The following is a 16,695-nucleotide window of genomic DNA, read 5'->3' on the forward strand; positions in this document are numbered from 1 at the left end:
TGTAGTGGGGAAGTGTGGTCAGGGCTGTCAAAAACAGGAGGAGGGGAGGAAAAGGAGGAGGGAAGTGTTGGTGGGAGAGCCGTATGGATGGCAAGGGCAAAAGGGTGGGTGCCTTGGGTCAGGTTGTGGTGGCTGTTGTTGGTAGTCCGGTGTTGGAGGAGAGTGTCTGCTGTAGTGGGGAAGTGTGGTTCGGGCTGTTGAAAGTAGGAGGAGGGGAGGAAAAGGAGGAGGGAAGTGTTGGTGGGAGAGCCGTATGGATGGCAAGGGCCAAAGGGTGGGTGCCTTGGTGCAGGTTGTGGTGGCTGTTGTTGGTAGTCCGGTGTTGGAGGAGAGAGTCTGCTGTAGTGGGGAAGTGTTGTCAGGGCTGTTGAAAGTAGGAGGAGGGGAGGAAAAGGAGGAGGGAAGTGTTGGTGGGAGAGCCGTATGGATGGCAAGGGCCAAAGGGTGGGTGCCTTGGTGCAGGTTGTGGTGGCTGTTGTTGGTGGTCTGGTGTTGGAGGAGAGTGTCTGCTGTAGTGGGGAAGTGTGGTTCGGGCTGTTGAAAGTAGGAGGAGGGGAGGAAAAGGAGGAGGGAAGTGTTGGTGGGAGAGCCGTGTGCATGCCAGTGCCAAAAGGGTGGGTGCCTTGGTGCAGGTTTTGGTGACTGTTTTTGGTAGTTGGGTGTTGGAGGAGAGTGTCTGCTGTAGTGGGGAAGTGTGGTTCGGGCTCTTGAAAGTAGGAGGAGGGGAGGAAAAGGAGGAGGGAAGTGTTGGTGGGAGAGCCGTATGGATGGCAAGGGCCAAAGGGTGGGTGCCTTGGGTCAGGTTGTGGTGGCTGTTGTTGGTAGTCCGGTGTTGGAGGAGAGTGTCTGCTGTAGTGGGGAAGTGTGGTTCGGGCTGTTGAAAGTCGGAGGAGGGGAGGAAAAGGAGGAGGGAAGTGTTGGTGGGAGAGCCGTATGGATGGCAAGGGCCAAAGGGTGGGTGCCTTGGGTCAGGTTGTGGTGGCTGTTGTTGGTAGTCCGGTGTTGGAGGAGAGTGTCTGCTGTAGTGGGGAAGTGTGGTCAGGGCTGTCAAAAACAGGAGGAGGGGAGGAAAAGGAGGACGGAAGTGTTGGTGGGAGAGCCGTATGGATGGCAAGGGCAAAAGGGTGGGTGCCTTGGGTCAGGTTGTGGTGGCTGTTGTTGGTAGTCCGGTGTTGGAGGAGAGTGTCTGCTGTAGTGGGGAAGTGTGGTTCGGGCTGTTGAAAGTAGGAGGAGGGGAGGAAAAGGAGGAGGGAAGTGTTGGTGGGAGAGCCGTATGGATGGCAAGGGCCAAAGGGTGGGTGCCTTGGGTCAGGTTGTGGTGGCTGTTGTTGGTAGTCCGGTGTTGGAGGAGAGTGTCTGCTGTAGTGGGGAAGTGTGGTTCGGGCTGTTGAAAGTAGGAGGAGGGGAGGAAAAGGAGGAGGGAAGTGTTGGTGGGAGAGCCGTATGGATGGCAAGGGCAAAAGGGTGGGTGCCTTGGGTCAGGTTGTGGTGGCTGTTGTTGGTAGTCCGGTGTTGGAGGAGAGTGTCTGCTGTAGTGGGGAAGTGTGGTTCGGGCTGTTGAAAGTAGGAGGAGGGGAGGAAAAGGAGGAGGGAAGTGTTGGTGGGAGAGCCGTATGGATGGCAAGGGCCAAAGGGTGGGTGCCTTGGTGCAGGTTGTGGTGGCTGTTGTTGGTAGTCCGGTGTTGGAGGAGAGTGTCTGCTGTAGTGGGGAAGTGTGGTTCGGGCTGTTGAAAGTCGGAGGAGGGGAGGAAAAGGAGGAGGGAAGTGTTGGTGGGAGAGCCGTATGGATGGCAAGGGCCAAAGGGTGGGTGCCTTGGGTCAGGTTGTGGTGGCTGTTGTTGGTAGTTGGGTGTTGGAGGAGAGTGTCTGCTGTAGTGGGGAAGTGTGGTTCAGGCTGTTGAAAGTAGGAGGAGGGGAGGAAAAGGAGGAGGGAAGTGTTGGTGGGAGAGCCGTGTGCATGCCAGTGCCAAAAGGTGGGTGCCTTGGGTCAGGTTGTGGTGGCTGTTGTTGGTAGTCCGGTGTTGGAGGAGAGTGTCTGCTGTAGTGGGGAAGTGTGGTTCGGGCTGTTGAAAGTAGGAGGAGGGGAGGAAAAGGAGGAGGGAAGTGTTGGTGGGAGAGCCGTGTGCATGCCAGTGCCAAAAGGGTGGGTGCCTTGGGTCAGGTTGTGGTGGCTGTTGTTGGTAGTCCGGTGTTGGAGGAGAGTGTCTGCTGTAGTGGGGAAGTGTGGTTCGGGCTGTTGAAAGTAGGAGGAGGGGAGGAAAAGGAGGAGGGAAGTGTTGGTGGGAGAGCCGTATGCATGCCAGTGCCAAAAGGGTGGGTGCCTTCGTGCAGGTTGTGGTGGCTGTTGTTGGTAGTCCGGTGTTGGAGGAGAGTGTCTGCTGTAGTGGGGAAGTGTGGTTCGGGCTGTTGAAAGTCGGAGGAGGGGAGGAAAAGGAGGAGGGAAGTGTTGGTGGGAGAGCCGTATGGATGGCAAGGGCAAAAGGGTGGGTGCCTTGGGTCAGGTTGTGGTGGCTGTTGTTGGTAGTCCGGTGTTGGAGGAGAGTGTCTGCTGTAGTGGGGAAGTGTGGTCAGGGCTGTCAAAAACAGGAGGAGGGGAGGAAAAGGAGGAGGGAAGTGTTGGTGGGAGAGCCGTATGGATGGCAAGGGCCAAAGGGTGGGTGCCTTGGGTCAGGTTGTGGTGGCTGTTGTTGGTAGTCCGGTGTTGGAGGAGAGTGTCTGCTGTAGTGGGGAAGTGTGGTTCGGGCTGTTGAAAGTAGGAGGAGGGGAGGAAAAGGAGGAGGGAAGTGTTGGTGGGAGAGCCGTATGGATGGCAAGGGCCAAAGGGTGGGTGCCTTGGGTCAGGTTGTGGTGGCTGTTGTTGGTAGTCCGGTGTTGGAGGAGAGAGTCTGCTGTAGTGGGGAAGTGTGGTTCGGGCTGTTGAAAGTAGGAGGAGGGGAGGAAAAGGAGGAGGGAAGTGTTGGTGGGAGAGCCGTATGGATGGCAAGGGCCAAAGGGTGGGTGCCTTGGGTCAGGTTGTGGTGGCTGTTGTTGGTGGTCTGGTGTTGGAGGAGAGTGTCTGCTGTAGTGGGGAAGTGTGGTTCGGGCTGTTGAAAGTAGGAGGAGGGGAGGAAAAGGAGGAGGGAAGTGTTGGTGGGAGAGCCGTGTGCATGCCAGTGCCAAAAGGGTGGGTGCCTTGGTGCAGGTTGTGGTGACTGTTTTTGGTAGTTGGGTGTTGGAGGAGAGTGTCTGCTGTAGTGGGGAAGTGTGGTTCGGGCTGTTGAAAGTAGGAGGAGGGGAGGAAAAGGAGGAGGGAAGTGTTGGTGGGAGAGCCGTATGGATGGCAAGGGCCAAAGGGTGGGTGCCTTGGGTCAGGTTGTGGTGGCTGTTGTTGGTAGTCCGGTGTTGGAGGAGAGTGTCTGCTGTAGTGGGGAAGTGTGGTTCGGGCTGTTGAAAGTAGGAGGAGGGGAGGAAAAGGAGGAGGGAAGTGTTGGTGGGAGAGCCGTATGGATGGCAAGGGCCAAAGGGTGGGTGCCTTGGTGCAGGTTGTGGTGGCTGTTGTTGGTAGTCCGGTGTTGGAGGAGAGTGTCTGCTGTAGTGGGGAAGTGTGGTCAGGGCTGTTGAAAGTCGGAGGAGGGGAGGAAAAGGAGGAGGGAAGTGTTGGTGGGAGAGCCGTATGGATGGCAAGGGCCAAAGGGTGGGTGCCTTGGGTCAGGTTGTGGTGGCTGTTGTTGGTAGTTGGGTGTTGGAGGAGAGTGTCTGCTGTAGTGGGGAAGTGTGGTTAGGGCTGTTGAAAGTAGGAGGAGGGGAGGAAAAGGAGGAGGGAAGTGTTGGTGGGAGAGCCGTGTGCATGCCAATGCCAAAAGGGGGGGGTGCCATGGGTCAGGTTGTGGTGGCTGTTGTTGGTAGTTGGGTGTTGGAGGAGAGTGTCTGCTGTAGTGGGGAAGTGTGGTTCGGGCTGTTGAAAGTAGGAGGAGGGGAGGAAAAGGAGGAGGGAAGTGTTGGTCGGAGAGCCGTATGCATGGCAGTGCCAAAAGGGTGGGTGCCTTCGTGCAGGTTGTGGTGGCTGTTGTTGGTGGTCCGGTGTTGGAGGAGAGTGTCTGCTGTAGTGGGGAAGTGTGGTTAGGGCTGTTGAAAGTAGGAGGAGGGGAGGAAAAGGAGGAAGGAAGTGTTGGTGGGAGAGCCGTATGGATGGCAAGGGCAAAAGGGTGGGTGCCTTGGTGCAGGTTGTGGTGGCTGTTGTTGGTAGTTGGGTGTTGGAGGAGAGTGTCTGCTGTAGTGGGGAAGTGTGGTTCGGGCTGTTGAAAGTAGGAGGAGGGGAGGAAAAGGAGGAGGGAAGTGTTGGTGGGAGAGCCGTATGGATGGCGAGGGCCAAAGGGTGGGTGCCTTGGGTCAGGTTGTGGTGGCTGTTGTTGGTAGTTGGGTGTTGGAGGAGAGTGTCTGCTGTAGTGGGGAAGTGTGGTTCGGGCTGTTGAAAGTCGGAGGAGGGGAGGAAAAGGAGGAGGGAAGTGTTGGTGGGAGCGCCGTATGGATGGCAAGGGCCAAAGGGTGGGTGCCTTGGGTCAGGTTGTGGTGGCTGTTGTTGGTAGTCCGGTGTTGGAGGAGAGTGTCTGCTGTAGTGGGGAAGTGTGGTTCGGGCTGTTGAAAGTAGGAGGAGGGGAGGAAAAGGAGGAGGGAAGTGTTGGTGGGAGAGCCGTGTGCATGCCAGTGCCAAAAGGGTGGGTGCCTTGGGTCAGGTTGTGGTGGCTGTTGTTGGTAGTCCGGTGTTGGAGGAGAGTGTCTGCTGTAGTGGGGAAGTGTGGTTCGGGCTGTTGAAAGTCGGAGGAGGGGAGGAAAAGGAGGAGGGAAGTGTTGGTGGGAGAGCCGTGTGCATGCCAATGCCAAAAGGGGGGGGTGCCTTGGGTCAGGTTGTGGTGGCTGTTGTTGGTAGTTGGGTGTTGGAGGAGAGTGTCTGCTGTAGTGGGGAAGTGTGGTCAGGGCTGTTGAAAGTCGGAGGAGGGGAGGAAAAGGAGGAGGGAAGTGTTGGTGGGAGAGCCGTATGGATGGCAAGGGCAAAAGGGTGGGTGCCTTGGTGCAGGTTGTGGTGGCTGTTGTTGGTAGTCCGGTGTTGGAGGAGAGTGTCTGCTGTAGTGGGGAAGTGTGGTTCGGGCTGTTGAAAGTAGGAGGAGGGGAGGAAAAGGAGGAGGGAAGTGTTGGTGGGAGAGCCGTGTGCATGCCAGTGCCAAAAGGGTGGGTGCCTTGGGTCAGGTTGTGGTGGCTGTTGTTGGTGGTCCGGTGTTGGAGGAGAGTGTCTGCTGTAGTGGGGAAGTGTGGTTCGGGCTGTTGAAAGTAGGAGGAGGGGAGGAAAAGGAGGAGGGAAGTGTTGGTGGGAGAGCCGTGTGCATGCCAATGCCAAAAGGGGGGGGTGCCTTGGGTCAGGTTGTGGTGGCTGTTGTTGGTAGTCCGGTGTTGGAGGAGAGTGTCTGCTGTAGTGGGGAAGTGTGGTTCGGGCTGTTGAAAGTAGGAGGAGGGGAGGAAAAGGAGGAGGGAAGTGTTGGTCGGAGAGCCGTATGCATGCCAGTGCCAAAAGGGTGGGTGCCTTCGTGCAGGTTGTGGTGGCTGTTGTTGGTGGTCCGGTGTTGGAGGAGAGTGTCTGCTGTAGTGGGGAAGTGTGGTTCGGGCTGTTGAAAGTAGGAGGAGGGGAGGAAAAGGAGGAGGGAAGTGTTGGTGGGAGAGCCGTATGGATGGCAAGGGCAAAAGGGTGGGTGCCTTGGTGCAGGTTGTGGTGGCTGTTGTTGGTAGTTGGGTGTTGGAGGAGAGTGTCTGCTGTAGTGGGGAAGTGTGGTCAGGGCTGTTGAAAGTAGGAGGAGGGGAGGAAAAGGAGGAGGGAAGTGTTGGTGGGAGCGCCGTATGGATGGCAAGGGCCAAAGGGTGGGTGCCTTGGGTCAGGTTGTGGTGGCTGTTGTTGGTGGTCCGGTGTTGGAGGAGAGTGTCTGCTGTAGTGGGGAAGTGTGGTTCGGGCTGTTGAAAGTAGGAGGAGGGGAGGAAAAGGAGGAGGGAAGTGTTGGTGGGAGAGCCGTATGGATGGCAAGGGCCAAAGGGTGGATGCCTTGGGTCAGGTTGTGGTGGCTGTTGTTGATAGTCCGGTGTTGGAGGAGAGTGTCTGCTGTAGTGGGGAAGTGTGGTTCGGGCTGTTGAAAGTCGGAGGAGGGGAGGAAAAGGAGGAGGGAAGTGTTGGTGGGAGAGCCGTATGGATGGCAAGGGCAAAAGGGTGGGTGCCTTGGTGCAGGTTGTGGTGGCTGTTGTTGGTAGTCCGGTGTTGGAAGAGAGTGTCTGCTGTAGTGGGGAAGTGTGGTTCGGGCTGTTGAAAGTAGGAGGAGGGGAGGAAAAGGAGGAGGGAAGTGTTGGTGGGAGAGCCGTATGGATGGCAAGGGCCAAAGGGTGGGTGCCTTGGTGCAGGTTGTGGTGGCTGTTGTTGGTAGTCCGGTGTTGGAGGAGAGTGTCTGCTGTAGTGGGGAAGTGTGGTTCGGGCTGTTGAAAGTAGGAGGATGGGAGGAAAAGGAGGAGGGAAGTGTTGGTGGGAGCGCCATATGGATGGCAAGGGCAAAAGGGTGGGTGCCTTGGGTCAGGTTGTGGTGGCTGTTGTTGGTAGTTGGGTGTTGGAGGAGAGTGTCTGCTGTAGTGGGGAAGTGTGGTTCGGGCTGTTGAAAGTAGGAGGAGGGGAGGAAAAGGAGGAGGGAAGTGTTGGTGGGAGAGCCGTATGGATGGCAAGGGCAAAAGGGTGGGTGCCTTGGTGCAGGTTGTGGTGGCTGTTGTTGGTGGTCCGGTGTTGGAGGAGAGTGTCTGCTGTAGTGGGGAAGTGTGGTTCGGGCTGTTGAAAGTAGGAGGAGGGGAGGAAAAGGAGGAGGGAAGTGTTGGTGGGAGAGCCATATGGATGGCAAGGGCAAAAGGGTGGGTGCCTTGGGTCAGGTTGTGGTGGCTGTTGTTGGTAGTCCGGTGTTGGAGGAGAGTGTCTGCTGTAGTGGGGAAGTGTGGTTCGGGCTGTTGAAAGTAGGAGGAGGGGAGGAAAAGGAGGAGGGAAGTGTTGGTGGGAGAGCCGTGTGCATGCCAGTGCCAAAAGGGTGGGTGCCTTGGGTCAGGTTGTGGTGGCTGTTGTTGGTAGTCCGGTGTTCGAGGAGAGTGTCTGCTGTAGTGGGGAAGTGTGGTTCGGGCTGTTGAAAGTCGGAGGAGGGGAGGAAAAGGAGGAGGGAAGTGTTGGTGGGAGAGCCGTATGGATGGCAAGGGCCAAAGGGTGGGTGCCTTGGGTCAGGTTGTGGTGGCTGTTGTTGGTAGTCCGGTGTTGGAGGAGAGAGTCTGCTGTAGTGGGGAAGTGTGGTTCGGGCTGTTGAAAGTAGGAGGAGGGGAGGAAAAGGAGGAGGGAAGTGTTGGTGGGAGAGCCGTATGGATGGCAAGGGCCAAAGGGTGGGTGCCTTGGGTCAGGTTGTGGTGGCTGTTGTTGGTGGTCTGGTGTTGGAGGAGAGTGTCTGCTGTAGTGGGGAAGTGTGGTCAGGGCTGTTGAAAGTAGGAGGAGGGGAGGAAAAGGAGGAGGGAAGTGTTGGTGGGAGAGCCGTGTGCATGCCAGTGCCAAAAGGGTGGGTGCCTTGGTGCAGGTTGTGGTGACTGTTTTTGGTAGTTGGGTGTTGGAGGAGAGTGTCTGCTGTAGTGGGGAAGTGTGGTTCGGGCTGTTGAAAGTAGGAGGAGGGGAGGAAAAGGAGGAGGGAAGTGTTGGTGGGAGAGCCGTATGGATGGCAAGGGCCAAAGGGTGGGTGCCTTGGTGCAGGTTGTGGTGGCTGTTGTTGGTAGTCCGGTGTTGGAGGAGAGTGTCTGCTGTAGTGGGGAAGTGTGGTTCGGGCTGTTGAAAGTCGGAGGAGGGGAGGAAAAGGAGGAGGGAAGTGTTGGTGGGAGAGCCGTATGGATGGCAAGGGCAAAAGGGTGGGTGCCTTGGTGCAGGTTGTGGTGGCTGTTGTTGGTAGTCCGGTGTTGGAGGAGAGTGTCTGCTGTAGTGGGGAAGTGTGGTCAGGGCTGTCAAAAACAGGAGGAGGGGAGGAAAAGGAGGAGGGAAGTGTTGGTGGGAGCGCCATATGGATGGCAAGGGCAAAAGGGTGGGTGCCTTGGTGCAGTTGTGGTGGCTGTTGTTGGTAGTTGGGTGTTGGAGGAGAGTGTCTGCTGTAGTGGGGAAGTGTGGTTCGGGCTGTTGAAAGTAGGAGGAGGGGAGGAAAAGGAGGAGGGAAGTGTTGGTGGGAGAGCCGTATGGATGGCGAGGGCCAAAGGGTGGGTGCCTTGGTGCAGGTTGTGGTGGCTGTTGTTGGTAGTCCGGTGTTGGAGGAGAGTGTCTGCTGTAGTGGGGAAGTGTGGTTCGGGCTGTTGAAAGTAGGAGGAGGGGAGGAAAAGGAGGAGGGAAGTGTTGGTGGGAGAACCGTATGGATGGCAAGGGCAAAAGGGTGGGTGCCTTGGTGCAGGTTGTGGTGGCTGTTGTTGGTAGTTGGGTGTTGGAGGAGAGTGTCTGCTGTAGTGGGGAAGTGTGGTTCGGGCTGTTGAAAGTAGGAGGAGGGGAGGAAAAGGAGGAGGGAAGTGTTGGTGGGAGAGCCGTATGGATGGCAAGGGCAAAAGGGTGGGTGCCTTGGTGCAGGTTGTGGTGGCTGTTGTTGGTAGTTGGGTGTTGGAGGAGAGTGTCTGCTGTAGTGGGGAAGTGTGGTTCGGGCTGTTGAAAGTAGGAGGAGGGGAGGAAAAGGAGGAGGGAAGTGTTGGTGGGAGAGCCGTGTGCATGCCAGTGCCAAAAGGGTGGGTGCCTTGGGTCAGGTTGTGGTGGCTGTTGTTGGTGGTCCGGTGTTGGAGGAGAGTGTCTGCTGTAGTGGGGAAGTGTGGTTAGGGCTGTTGAAAGTAGGAGGAGGGGAGGAAAAGGAGAAGGGAAGTGTTGGTGGGAGAGCCGTGTGCATGCCAATGCCAAAAGGGGGGGGTGCCTTGGTGCAGGTTGTGGTGGCTGTTGTTGGTAGTCCGGTGTTGGAGGAGAGTGTCTGCTGTAGTGGGGAAGTGTGTTTCGGGCTGTTGAAAGTCGGAGGAGGGGAGGAAAAGGAGGAGGGAAGTGTTGGTGGGAGAGCCGTTTGGATGGCAAGGGCAAAAGGGTGGGTGCCTTGGTGCAGGTTGTGGTGGCTGTTGTTGGTAGTTGGGTGTTGGAGGAGAGTGTCTGCTGTAGTGGGGAAGTGTGGTCAGGGCTGTTGAAAGTAGGAGGATGGGAGGAAAAGGAGGAGGGAAGTGTTGGTGGGAGAGCCGTATGGATGGCAAGGGCCAAAGGGTGGGTGCCTTGGGTCAGGTTGTGGTGGCTGTTGTTGGTAGTCCGGTGTTGGAGGAGAGTGTCTGCTGTAGTGGGGAAGTGTGGTTCGGGCTGTTGAAAGTAGGAGGAGGGGAGGAAAAGGAGGAGGGAAGTGTTGGTGGGAGAGCCGTATGGATGGCAAGGGCAAAAGGGTGGGTGCCTTGGTGCAGGTTGTGGTGGCTGTTGTTGGTAGTCCGGTGTTGGAGGAGAGTGTCTGCTGTAGTGGGGAAGTGTGGTTCGGGCTGTTGAAAGTAGGAGGAGGGGAGGAAAAGGAGGAGGGAAGTGTTGGTGGGAGAGCCGTGTGCATGCCAATGCCAAAAGGGTGGGTGCCTTGGGTCAGGTTGTGGTGGCTGTTGTTGGTAGTCCGGTGTTGGAGGAGAGTGTCTGCTGTAGTGGGGAAGTGTGGTCAGGGCTGTCAAAAACAGGAGGAGGGGAGGAAAAGGAGGAGGGATGTGTTGGTGGGAGAGCCGTATGGATGGCAAGGGCAAAAGGGTGGGTGCCTTGGGTCAGGTTGTGGTGGCTGTTGTTGGTGGTCCGGTGTTGGAGGAGAGTGTCTGCTGTAGTGGGGAAGTGTGGTCAGGGCTGTTGAAAGTAGGAGGAGGGGAGGAAAAGGAGGAGGGAAGTGTTGGTGGGAGAGCCGTGTGTATGCCAGTGCCAAAAGGGTGGGTGCCTTGGGTCAGGTTGTGGTGGCTGTTGTTGGTAGTCCGGTGTTGGAGGAGAGTGTCTGCTGTAGTGGGGAAGTGTGGTTCGGGCTGTTGAAAGTCGGAGGAGGGGAGGAAAAGGAGGAGGGAAGTGTTGGTGGGAGAGCCGTATGGATGGCAAGGGCAAAAGGGTGGGTGCCTTGGTGCAGGTTGTGGTGGCTGTTGTTGGTAGTCCGGTGTTGGAGGAGAGTGTCTGCTGTAGTGGGGAAGTGTGGTCAGGGCTGTCAAAAACAGGAGGAGGGGAGGAAAAGGAGGAGGGAAGTGTTGGTGGGAGCGCCATATGGATGGCAAGGGCAAAAGGGTGGGTGCCTTGGTGCAGTTGTGGTGGCTGTTGTTGGTAGTTGGGTGTTGGAGGAGAGTGTCTGCTGTAGTGGGGAAGTGTGGTTCGGGCTGTTGAAAGTAGGAGGAGGGGAGGAAAAGGAGGAGGGAAGTGTTGGTGGGAGAGCCGTATGGATGGCGAGGGCCAAAGGGTGGGTGCCTTGGTGCAGGTTGTGGTGGCTGTTGTTGGTAGTCCGGTGTTGGAGGAGAGTGTCTGCTGTAGTGGGGAAGTGTGGTTCGGGCTGTTGAAAGTAGGAGGAGGGGAGGAAAAGGAGGAGGGAAGTGTTGGTGGGAGAACCGTATGGATGGCAAGGGCAAAAGGGTGGGTGCCTTGGTGCAGGTTGTGGTGGCTGTTGTTGGTAGTTGGGTGTTGGAGGAGAGTGTCTGCTGTAGTGGGGAAGTGTGGTTCGGGCTGTTGAAAGTAGGAGGAGGGGAGGAAAAGGAGGAGGGAAGTGTTGGTGGGAGAGCCGTATGGATGGCAAGGGCAAAAGGGTGGGTGCCTTGGTGCAGGTTGTGGTGGCTGTTGTTGGTAGTTGGGTGTTGGAGGAGAGTGTCTGCTGTAGTGGGGAAGTGTGGTTCGGGCTGTTGAAAGTAGGAGGAGGGGAGGAAAAGGAGGAGGGAAGTGTTGGTGGGAGAGCCGTGTGCATGCCAGTGCCAAAAGGGTGGGTGCCTTGGGTCAGGTTGTGGTGGCTGTTGTTGGTGGTCCGGTGTTGGAGGAGAGTGTCTGCTGTAGTGGGGAAGTGTGGTTAGGGCTGTTGAAAGTAGGAGGAGGGGAGGAAAAGGAGGAGGGAAGTGTTGGTGGGAGAGCCGTGTGCATGCCAATGCCAAAAGGGGGGGGTGCCTTGGTGCAGGTTGTGGTGGCTGTTGTTGGTAGTCCGGTGTTGGAGGAGAGTGTCTGCTGTAGTGGGGAAGTGTGTTTCGGGCTGTTGAAAGTCGGAGGAGGGGAGGAAAAGGAGGAGGGAAGTGTTGGTGGGAGAGCCGTTTGGATGGCAAGGGCAAAAGGGTGGGTGCCTTGGTGCAGGTTGTGGTGGCTGTTGTTGGTAGTTGGGTGTTGGAGGAGAGTGTCTGCTGTAGTGGGGAAGTGTGGTCAGGGCTGTTGAAAGTAGGAGGATGGGAGGAAAAGGAGGAGGGAAGTGTTGGTGGGAGAGCCGTATGGATGGCAAGGGCCAAAGGGTGGGTGCCTTGGGTCAGGTTGTGGTGGCTGTTGTTGGTAGTCCGGTGTTGGAGGAGAGTGTCTGCTGTAGTGGGGAAGTGTGGTTCGGGCTGTTGAAAGTAGGAGGAGGGGAGGAAAAGGAGGAGGGAAGTGTTGGTGGGAGAGCCGTATGGATGGCAAGGGCAAAAGGGTGGGTGCCTTGGTGCAGGTTGTGGTGGCTGTTGTTGGTAGTCCGGTGTTGGAGGAGAGTGTCTGCTGTAGTGGGGAAGTGTGGTTCGGGCTGTTGAAAGTAGGAGGAGGGGAGGAAAAGGAGGAGGGAAGTGTTGGTGGGAGAGCCGTGTGCATGCCAATGCCAAAAGGGTGGGTGCCTTGGGTCAGGTTGTGGTGGCTGTTGTTGGTAGTCCGGTGTTGGAGGAGAGTGTCTGCTGTAGTGGGGAAGTGTGGTCAGGGCTGTCAAAAACAGGAGGAGGGGAGGAAAAGGAGGAGGGATGTGTTGGTGGGAGAGCCGTATGGATGGCAAGGGCAAAAGGGTGGGTGCCTTGGGTCAGGTTGTGGTGGCTGTTGTTGGTGGTCCGGTGTTGGAGGAGAGTGTCTGCTGTAGTGGGGAAGTGTGGTCAGGGCTGTTGAAAGTAGGAGGAGGGGAGGAAAAGGAGGAGGGAAGTGTTGGTGGGAGAGCCGTGTGTATGCCAGTGCCAAAAGGGTGGGTGCCTTGGGTCAGGTTGTGGTGGCTGTTGTTGGTAGTCCGGTGTTGGAGGAGAGTGTCTGCTGTAGTGGGGAAGTGTGGTTCGGGCTGTTGAAAGTCGGAGGAGGGGAGGAAAAGGAGGAGGGAAGTGTTGGTGGGAGAGCCGTATGGATGGCAAGGGCAAAAGGGTGGGTGCCTTGGTGCAGGTTGTGGTGGCTGTTGTTGGTAGTCCGGTGTTGGAGGAGAGTGTCTGCTGTAGTGGGGTAGTGTGGTTCGGGCTGTTGAAAGTAGGAGGAGGGGAGGAAAAGGAGGAGGGAAGTGTTGGTGGGAGCGCCATATGGATGGCAAGGGCCAAAGGGTGGGTGCCTTGGGTCAGATTGTGGTGGCTGTTGTTGGTGGTCCGGTGTTGGAGGAGAGTGTCTGCTGTAGTGGGGAAGTGTGGTTCGGGCTGTTGAAAGTCGGAGGAGGGGAGGAAAAGGAGGAGGGAAGTGTTGGTGGGAGAGCCGTATGGATGGCAAGGGCCAAAGGGTGGGTGCCTTGGGTCAGGTTGTGGTGGCTGTTGTTGGTGGTCCGGTGTTGGAGGAGAGTGTCTGCTGTAGTGGGGAAGTGTGGTTCGGGCTGTTGAAAGTCGGAGGAGGGGAGGAAAAGGAGGAGGGAAGTGTTGGTGGGAGAGCCGTATGGATGGCAAGGGCAAAAGGGTGGGTGCCTTGGGTCAGGTTGTGGTGGCTGTTGTTGGTAGTCCGGTGTTGGAGGAGAGTGTCTGCTGTAGTGGGGAAGTGTGGTTCGGGCTGTTGAAAGTAGGAGGAGGGGAGGAAAAGGAGGAGGGAAGTGTTGGTGGGAGAGCCGTATGGATGGCAAGGGCAAAAGGGTGGGTGCCTTGGGTCAGGTTGTGGTGGCTGTTGTTGGTAGTTGGGTGTTGGAGGAGAGTGTCTGCTGTAGTGGGGAAGTGTGGTTCGGGCTGTCAAAAACAGGAGGAGGGGAGGAAAAGGAGGAGGGAAGTGTTGGTGGGAGAGCCGTGTGTATGCCAATGCCAAAAGGGTGGGTGCCTTGGGTCAGGTTGTGGTGGCTGTTGTTGGTGGTCCGGTGTTGGAGGAGAGTGTCTGCTGTAGTGGGGAAGTGTGGTTCGGGCTGTTGAAAGTAGGAGGAGGGGAGGAAAAGGAGGAGGGAAGTGTTGGTGGGAGAGCCGTATGGATGGCAAGGGCCAAAGGGTGGGTGCCTTGGTGCAGGTTGTGGTGGCTGTTGTTGGTAGTCCGGTGTTGGAGGAGAGTGTCTGCTGTAGTGGGGAAGTGTGGTTCGGGCTGTTGAAAGTAGGAGGAGGGGAGGAAAAGGAGGAGGGAAGTGTTGGTGGGAGAGCCGTATGGATGGCAAGGGCAAAAGGGTGGGTGCCTTGGTGCAGGTTGTGGTGGCTGTTGTTGGTAGTTGGGTGTTGGAGGAGAGTGTCTGCTGTAGTGGGGAAGTGTGGTTCGGGCTGTTGAAAGTCGGAGGAGGGGAGGAAAAGGAGGAGGGAAGTGTTGGTGGGAGAGCCGTGTGCATGCCAGTGCCAAAAGGGTGGGTGCCTTGGGTCAGGTTGTGGTGGCTGTTGTTGGTAGTCCGGTGTTGGAGGAGAGTGTCTGCTGTAGTGGGGAAGTGTGGTTCGGGCTGTTGAAAGTAGGAGGAGGGGAGGAAAAGGAGGAGGGAAGTGTTGGTGGGAGAGCCGTATGGATGGCAAGGGCCAAAGGGTGGGTGCCTTGGGTCAGGTTGTGGTGGCTGTTGTTGGTAGTCCGGTGTTGGAGGAGAGTGTCTGCTGTAGTGGGGAAGTGTGGTTCGGGCTGTTGAAAGTCGGAGGAGGGGAGGAAAAGGAGGAGGGAAGTGTTGGTGGGAGAGCCGTATGGATGGCAAGGGCAAAAGGGTGGGTGCCTTGGTGCAGGTTGTGGTGGCTGTTGTTGGTAGTTGGGTGTTGGAGGAGAGTGTCTGCTGTAGTGGGGAAGTGTGGTCAGGGCTGTCAAAAACAGGAGGAGGGGAGGAAAAGGAGGAGGGAAGTGTTGGTGGGAGCGCCATATGGATGGCAAGGGCCAAAGGGTGGGTGCCTTGGGTCAGGTTGTGGTGGCTGTTGTTGGTGGTCCGGTGTTGGAGGAGAGTGTCTGCTGTAGTGGGGAAGTGTGGTTCGGGCTGTTGAAAGTCGGAGGAGGGGAGGAAAAGGAGGAGGGAAGTGTTGGTGGGAGAGCCGTATGGATGGCAAGGGCCAAAGGGTGGGTGCCTTGGTGCAGGTTGTGGTGGCTGTTGTTGGTAGTTGGGTGTTGGAGGAGAGAGTCTGCTGTAGTGGGGAAGTGTGGTTCGGGCTGTTGAAAGTCGGAGGAGGGGAGGAAAAGGAGGAGGGAAGTGTTGGTGGGAGAGCCGTGTGCATGCCAGTGCCAAAAGGGTGGGTGCCTTGGGTCAGGTTGTGGTGGCTGTTGTTGGTAGTCCGGTGTTGGAGGAGAGTGTCTGCTGTAGTGGGGAAGTGTGGTTTGGGCTGTTGAAAGTAGGAGGAGGGGAGGAAAAGGAGGAGGGAAGTGTTGGTGGGAGAGCCGTATGGATGGCAATGGCAAAAGGGTGGGTGCCTTGGGTCAGGTTGTGGTGGCTGTTGTTGGTAGTTGGGTGTTGGAGGAGAGTGTCTGCTGTAGTGGGGAAGTGTGGTCAGGGCTGTCAAAAACAGGAGGAGGGGAGGAAAAGGAGGAGGGAAGTGTTGGTGGGAGAGCCGTATGGATGGCAAGGGCAAAAGGGTGGGTGCCTTGGTGCAGGTTGTGGTGGCTGTTGTTGGTAGTCCGGTGTTGGAGGAGAGTGTCTGCTGTAGTGGGGTAGTGTGGTTCGGGCTGTTGAAAGTAGGAGGAGGGGAGGAAAAGGAGGAGGGAAGTGTTGGTGGGAGCGCCATATGGATGGCAAGGGCCAAAGGGTGGGTGCCTTGGGTCAGATTGTGGTGGCTGTTGTTGGTGGTCCGGTGTTGGAGGAGAGTGTCTGCTGTAGTGGGGAAGTGTGGTTCGGGCTGTTGAAAGTAGGAGGAGGGGAGGAAAAGGAGGAGGGAAGTGTTGGTGGGAGAGCCGTATGGATGGCAAGGGCCAAAGGGTGGGTGCCTTGGTGCAGGTTGTGGTGGCTGTTGTTGGTGGTCCGGTGTTGGAGGAGAGTGTCTGCTGTAGTGGGGAAGTGTGGTTAGGGCTGTTGAAAGTCGGAGGAGGGGAGGAAAAGGAGGAGGGAAGTGTTGGTGGGAGAGCCGTATGGATGGCAAGGGCCAAAGGGTGGGTGCCTTGGTGCAGGTTGTGGTGGCTGTTGTTGGTAGTCCGGTGTTGGAGGAGAGTGTCTGCTGTAGTGGGGAAGTGTGGTTCGGGCTGTTGAAAGTAGGAGGATGGGAGGAAAAGGAGGAGGGAAGTGTTGGTGGGAGAGCCGTATGGATGGCAAGGGCCAAAGGGTGGGTGCCTTGGTGCAGGTTGTGGTGGCTGTTGTTGGTAGTCCGGTGTTGGAGGAGAGTGTCTGCTGTAGTGGGGAAGTGTGGTTCGGGCTGTTGAAAGTCGGAGGAGGGGAGGAAAAGGAGGAGGGAAGTGTTGGTGGGAGAGCCGTGTGCATGCCAGTGCCAAAAGGGTGGGTGCCTTGGGTCAGGTTGTGGTGGCTGTTGTTGGTAGTCCGGTGTTGGAGGAGAGTGTCTGCTGTAGTGGGGAAGTGTGGTTCGGGCTGTTGAAAGTAGGAGGAGGGGAGGAAAAGGAGGAGGGAAGTGTTGGTGGGAGAGCCGTATGGATGGCAAGGGCAAAAGGGTGGGTGCCTTGGTGCAGGTTGTGGTGGCTGTTGTTGGTAGTCCGGTGTTGGAGGAGAGTGTCTGCTGTAGTGGGGAAGTTTGGTTAGGGCTGTCAAAAACAGGAGGAGGGGAGGAAAAGGAGGAGGGAAGTGTTGGTGGGAGCGCCATATGGATGGCAAGGGCCAAAGGGTGGGTGCCTTGGGTCAGGTTGTGGTGGCTGTTGTTGGTAGTTGGGTGTTGGAGGAGAGTGTCTGCTGTAGTGGGGAAGTGTGGTTCGGGCTGTCAAAAACAGGAGGAGGGGAGGAAAAGGAGGAGGGAAGTGTTGGTGGGAGAGCCGTGTGTATGCCAATGCCAAAAGGGTGGGTGCCTTGGGTCAGGTTGTGGTGGCTGTTGTTGGTGGTCCGGTGTTGGAGGAGAGTGTCTGCTGTAGTGGGGAAGTGTGGTTCGGGCTGTTGAAAGTAGGAGGAGGGGAGGAAAAGGAGGAGGGAAGTGTTGGTGGGAGAGCCGTATGGATGGCAAGGGCCAAAGGGTGGGTGCCTTGGTGCAGGTTGTGGTGGCTGTTGTTGGTAGTCCGGTGTTGGAGGAGAGTGTCTGCTGTAGTGGGGAAGTGTGGTTCGGGCTGTTGAAAGTAGGAGGAGGGGAGGAAAAGGAGGAGGGAAGTGTTGGTGGGAGAGCCGTATGGATGGCAAGGGCAAAAGGGTGGGTGCCTTGGTGCAGGTTGTGGTGGCTGTTGTTGGTAGTTGGGTGTTGGAGGAGAGTGTCTGCTGTAGTGGGGAAGTGTGGTTCGGGCTGTTGAAA

Source organism: Struthio camelus, chromosome 17 (genome assembly GCF_040807025.1).
Source record: "Struthio camelus isolate bStrCam1 chromosome 17, bStrCam1.hap1, whole genome shotgun sequence".
Classification (NCBI taxonomy): domain Eukaryota; kingdom Metazoa; phylum Chordata; class Aves; order Struthioniformes; family Struthionidae; genus Struthio; species Struthio camelus.